Below are 6,000 nucleotides of genomic sequence, written 5' to 3'. Positions count from 1 at the left end.
GCCACATCTGGATATTCCATATTACTATATTAGTTCCCATTTGGAAATAAGTACATAGCTGTCGGTTGTTCGTCATTATAGAAGAGCATATATATCACACTTGCTTGATGTGATCCCTTATATGTCCGCGAACGCGTCGGTGGATAGAGGTCAGTGAACCCTATTTCGCCCGGGCAACCACACCCTCGTTTTTAAAACCGGATTTCCATGCAAACACATGCACGTGGATCATTGACCGATACAAATACACAACAATGAATTATAGCACACAACAATACAAAAAACATATAGTCCTGATTGGAAGGGAAAAATACATAGATCAGACATAAATATTATCCATAAGAGCATCTACAACCGGCATTCTCAAATCCTCCTCAAACGGTCATGGACGCGCCCAGCCAGTGATCGGACAGAAGAGAGAAGGAAAAAAAGTGACCCAGTCGGACCCATCATATCATCCTTATACATCTGGGCTATCCGCGAACCCTCATATTAAGGACAAATGTAGGGAGGATATGAGGGCTCGTGGACGCGTCCGGTCAGTCCACCACGTAGGACGAGGCCCACCTCAAACCACATTTTCTCTTTCTTTATTTATTCTTTTCTTTTCCTCTCTTCATCTCCATCAATCACGTGCAAGTGACCGGACATATGAGGAAGAAAATGAGGAGTGTGGCTGCATGGACGGACAAATAGAGGTTCAAAACGGGCACGCCCGATTACTGACCAGGCATGTCCGCAAACGTTTAGGGGGTCATATTTGGTAAGTCTGGTTTGTATATGCTGTAAGGGCATAGTTGAATCATAAAACTTAATGATTTTTGATGTGGAAACACATATGCTCCACAAGATCATTGAGTAGTTGCGCGCGCGCCTGTTGATCTTTAAGTTGTCGACGCATCTCTAGTAAGTTGACAACATGCACTGCATCTTGTTCTCGGAGGAGGACTTGTACTCCGGACTTCACAAAATCATGTGTACTAGCACGATCACCCTCATCCACTACAATCTTGTTGTGCAAGATTACACAACAAGTCATCACTAGATCTCATATATTTCAGCTCCACGAACAATACCAATGAGCTTCGAGCACTCCAAATGCCCACTCCACATCTTACTTAGCACCTTCTTACACGTGTGCAAAGAGACACCTTTTGTTACTATTGGGGTTAGAGATAGTCTTCCCAAACGTCGTTCACTGAGGATAAATATCATCAACAAGGTAGTACTCCATGGTGTCCTCATAGCCCTTGACTGTGTAGTTGCACGGTTGGGCATCCCCATCACAAATTATCTTGAACAATGAAGATCATTGATGCACGTTGATTCCCTTGTGAGACTATGGCATGCCATATAAAGTATGTAAAATTCATAAGTCTTTTGATGCCACTTCTTCAAGTATGATGGTGACCTCTTTGTGTAACCTTGGTATTTCCCGCGCAAACCTATCGTGCAGTTCTTTTATTGCAATGCATGCAGTCAACTGAACCCAGCATATCTGGAAAACTTCTTGATGCTCCAATTGCCAATAACTTTCCATGTCCTTGGCATTTGGTTCTCTCAAGTACTCAGGTTCAAACACCTTCACCACGGTATACGCAACTTCACTATTGCCTCAGAGCATGTACGCTTTCCCATCCGAGTGACCTCATCAGCGACATCCCTGGTTTGTATCACATACAAACATCGTCAGAGCAGTCATGCATTTCTGCATAGAAGAGAACGACAGGTGTCCACAACATTTCTTCCTTGGCACGAAGTAGGGATCATATGCCTTCACACCCTCCACTACGCACAGGAACAAATGCTTGATCATCCATAAGTGATGCAAAAAAAAAGCACACTGAATACATATTTGTTGTAGAGATCTTGTTGTCCCTTTATCCTATCACGGGCCACAACTATCCTGCCTGGCATCGAACCCTTGGAGTTGAGAACATGCTCCTCTTGCTTCTCCATGTCTTCAAGGATGCTCATCATCACCATCAGGTCTTCATCTTCGTGGTCATCAATGTATGAATATGACGAATTGATGAACTCCTTGATAATGAACTCATCAAGCTATGGGTAAGCAAACTCATCCTCCAATAAATCCATCGTTTAGCTACAAATGCACAAAAATAACCTAAAAACTCTTAACATTTCATCAAAAACTAGACATGCAAGGTATATGTTAGGTGGAGTAGGACGCACCAGGGTGGCGGTCGCATTTGGTGCAAGAAGGACGTCTGGACGAATGATGGACGGTTTTGCGGGTTAGGGCCGGATGGGGGATGGCGACAAAGCTATGGCGGGGGAGTAGAACGGGCAAAGGGCAGAGCGGATGAGGACATAACAGAGAGGAAGATGGTAGGTTGGGAAAGGATGGAGGTCGATTTAGGGGATTTGATGTGGGTCCGGCATGGTGAACATGTCCAGGCGGCCCCAAATCTGCGTGTATATGGGCTAGGTTTGAAGGATACCAGATAACTCGGGCATACGGAATGGGTATGGGGGACCAGGTCGGATGGCAGACATATGGGGGGTTAGGGCGTCCGATTGAAGATGATATAACAAGTAGCGACCACACGTGTACTGAGAAAATTTCTATGATTACGGTATTTTCTAAATTATAACTATTGGTTCTAAGAATTTAAGATAAATAAAAATGAAAGACACACATAAACACATATGTATGTACAAATTGTACATGTACATTCCGAAGAGGTTCACAACCTTTTTGGAAAACAATGATATAATGTATGGTATGTAATCTAAAGACGTTTTTTGACGTCATGTTACTGTAACTTATCATGGATTAATTGTTAGTCGTCAATGACTTGATATTTTCTCAAGTCTTGACCAACGACGTCGGCATGTTGTGAAGAGGTTTTGTGGAGGTGTTGCAGTTGGGTCTACCAAGTTCTCAGTCAACTAAGTCCTAAGCGGGTGGTAATTCATCCTAGATGGCTGGGTTGGAAATGATCATATACGAGAAGCACTTTGTGCGCTTTGCTGCACCGCTTGCATAGATGGAATGCGGCATCCTTGTATGTATACGCCAGGACAACCTATCACACTCAACGCACATACATACATCAATTTTGGCTTGCTAAGTTAAACATCAACGACATGTAAAAACGGTTTGGCAACCCCCTATTATGATAGTATTGATGGCAATAAAACTTCATCATATTATCATGGAGAAACTACAGCTGATCATTACAAAACATAAGCACAACAAAATACTACACGACAACCCAAAATCAGAGATAAAAAACAAGGGTTTCTCTCCCATGCCATGGCAAAACAACGAAGAAAACACCATGGACCACCAATCCACGCAGACAAGCAAAGGTTGCCCATAAGCAGACGACCGTCATAAGAGCAAGCATCGGCGGTTCACGATAAAACAAACACACGGCAACCAATTAAAAAAACATCAAACATCAGTCTAGATCAAAATCATGAAGCCCGTGAACAACAAGCCACTATAATGTACTAACACACTCTAAAACAACAATTGACAAGAGCCATACAATCAAATGCAAGAGGAAGGCAAAATGAAAAAATCTAGATACTCAAAGGAAAATGAGAAAAAGCGACACCCCCGGAAAAACAACGAACAAAGAAAGGAAAAAAAACACTAGTGCCAGCCAATGAGGTCTCATCCACCTAACACCCAACCGAAAAAGACAGGTCCCAGCAAGCGAGGTTGCAACCGCCGAACGTCTAGCCGCCGAATGACCGGCTTGGAAAGACGTTGCTCCTAGAAGCGTGCTCGCAGCCGTCGAACACCCAACCGGGAAGAACGCCAAACTTCCCTCAAGCCTCCTACTCCTAGCAACCAAGATCTTGTGGAGCCGCTTCTGCGCCCAACCACCTCTGATTTTTTTCCTCTTCACCTCCACGCGGTCTTCTTTTTTTAGGTTAAGCAAAATGCTTTATTACGCAACAACTTGGGAAGAATCGCCCATAAAAGAAGCAGCTACATCAGCTGGAAGGTCATCATCGAGTACAATAACCTCACCCGCAGCGAGTGACAAGCCGATCTTAGCTAGATTGTGGGCAGCCGTATTGGCTTCTCTCTTACAATGAGCAAATACACAGGAAGCAAACCATAGCCGCGCTTGTACTTTGACATCCTCAATCACATGGGTTTGCCTGGAGAAGTCCGGAGCTCGCCGATTTAAAGCTTGTTGCACCAGGAGCGCGTCCGTTTCCACAGTAAGCCGCAGCACCCCTAGTTCGGCCGCTACGTCCAGCGCTTGCTCGATGGCTTGCAGCTCCGTGTCAAATGCCGAGGCTACGTGATCAACCCGTCCCGCTCGTGCAGCTACCACGTGCTCCATAGAGTCACGAACGATCACGCCCCATGCCCCATGCTGGCTTCCCGGGTTATAGGCACCATCGACATTAAGCTTCAGCTCATCCGGCGGCGGCAGGGACCAGGCCTGAGGGATCCCGCTGAGCTTGGGAATTTTGCATAAACACCCCAAGTATTTCGCAGCCGTGCATGCAGCCCTACACACGAACTGGTCGTGATCCATGGGCTTCTCCCCTTCACGCACCTTGTTCCTCTGGTTCCACCATTGCCACCACATTACGATGACCTACATCCTCTCATTTTCCGGGGCCTGCCATAAAGTGTCCATGGTCTCACCCACAGACTCGCAGTTTGAGAGTTGCAGCCTAATATGTTCGAGTTCAAGCTTCAACCACACCGGTTTGACCTCACTACAGTCAACGAAGAGGTGTTTCCCTGACTCATGTCTCGCATTGCACATGAAGCACCTGTGGTCTTCGATATTCATTCCTCTTTTTGCCAGGATGTCCTTTGTGGCGATCATGTTATGAGCCATCCGCCATACAAAATGTCTGATTTTCCCCGGGCACGGAAGCTTTCAGATCCTTTTCCATCTCACATCACCGCCGCCATCTAGGTCGCCAACAGCTTGTGGCTCGCCTGTCTGACCCTCGCCGGAGTGCTCGGAGAACACTCGTTGTAGTTTCTAGGCTTGCTTAACAGAGAACAGTCCTTTGCTGTCAAAATGCCATGCTCGGAAATCCTCGGCTCCATCCCGAAGTGGTAGCTGAAGGATTAAGGCGGCATCCTCCTCCCAAAACATGTCTCTTATGAGCTCCTCGTCCCACTTCCCAGTGGTCGGATCGATGACTTCGAACACGTTAGTTAACAAACTGCTCCCTCTAGGAGTCACAACTTTCGTGGGCCAAGCCCTAGGGATCCATGGATCATCCCATATATGGATATTTTGTCCATCACCAACCCGCCAAATCACACCTTTTTTGATGAGGCCAATTCCATGTGTAATACTCCTCCAAGCATATGACATATTGGCGCTCAGATCCGCTTCCAACACATCACAGTTCGGGTAATACTTGGCCTTCATCATCTGTGCACAGAGGCTATCCGGTTGCTGGATGAGTCGCCACACCTGCCTTGCTAACATAGCAATGTTGAAGTCATGTATATCTCTGAACCCAAGTCCTCCTTTGCCTTTGGATTTAGTGAGCTTCTGCCAGCCCACCCAGTGCACTTTGTTTTCATTTTCCTGTTGGTTGCACCAATACCGACCTATCATTGCACTCAACTCATCACAAAAGGTCTTCGTTAGGTAAAACACTGACATGGCAAAGGTGGGGACTGCCTGTGCGACTCCCTTAACTAAGATTTCCTTTCCCTGACGAGACAGAGTGCGCTCGTTCCAGCCCTGCATATGATTCCATATAGCATCCCTCAAGTAAGCAAACGCCTTCCTCTTCGATCGCCCAATATACACAGGGAGCCCTAGGTAATTTTCATTATACGCTTCATTGGTGATGCCGAGAGTATCCTTTACACTCTGTTTGGATTGCGTCATACTGTTCTTACTGAGCATGATAGCAGATTTTTCCTGATTAATGCACTGTCCTGAACACCTTTCATATACCGCAAGGATTCACCTCAATTCCCTGGCTTCATCCTCCCTCGCTCTCATCAACAGAACCGAGTCATCGGCA

This window comes from Triticum urartu, chromosome 5, assembly GCF_003073215.2.
Source record: "Triticum urartu cultivar G1812 chromosome 5, Tu2.1, whole genome shotgun sequence".
Taxonomy (NCBI): domain Eukaryota; kingdom Viridiplantae; phylum Streptophyta; class Magnoliopsida; order Poales; family Poaceae; genus Triticum; species Triticum urartu.
Note: the sequence above shows the minus strand (reverse complement) of the source record.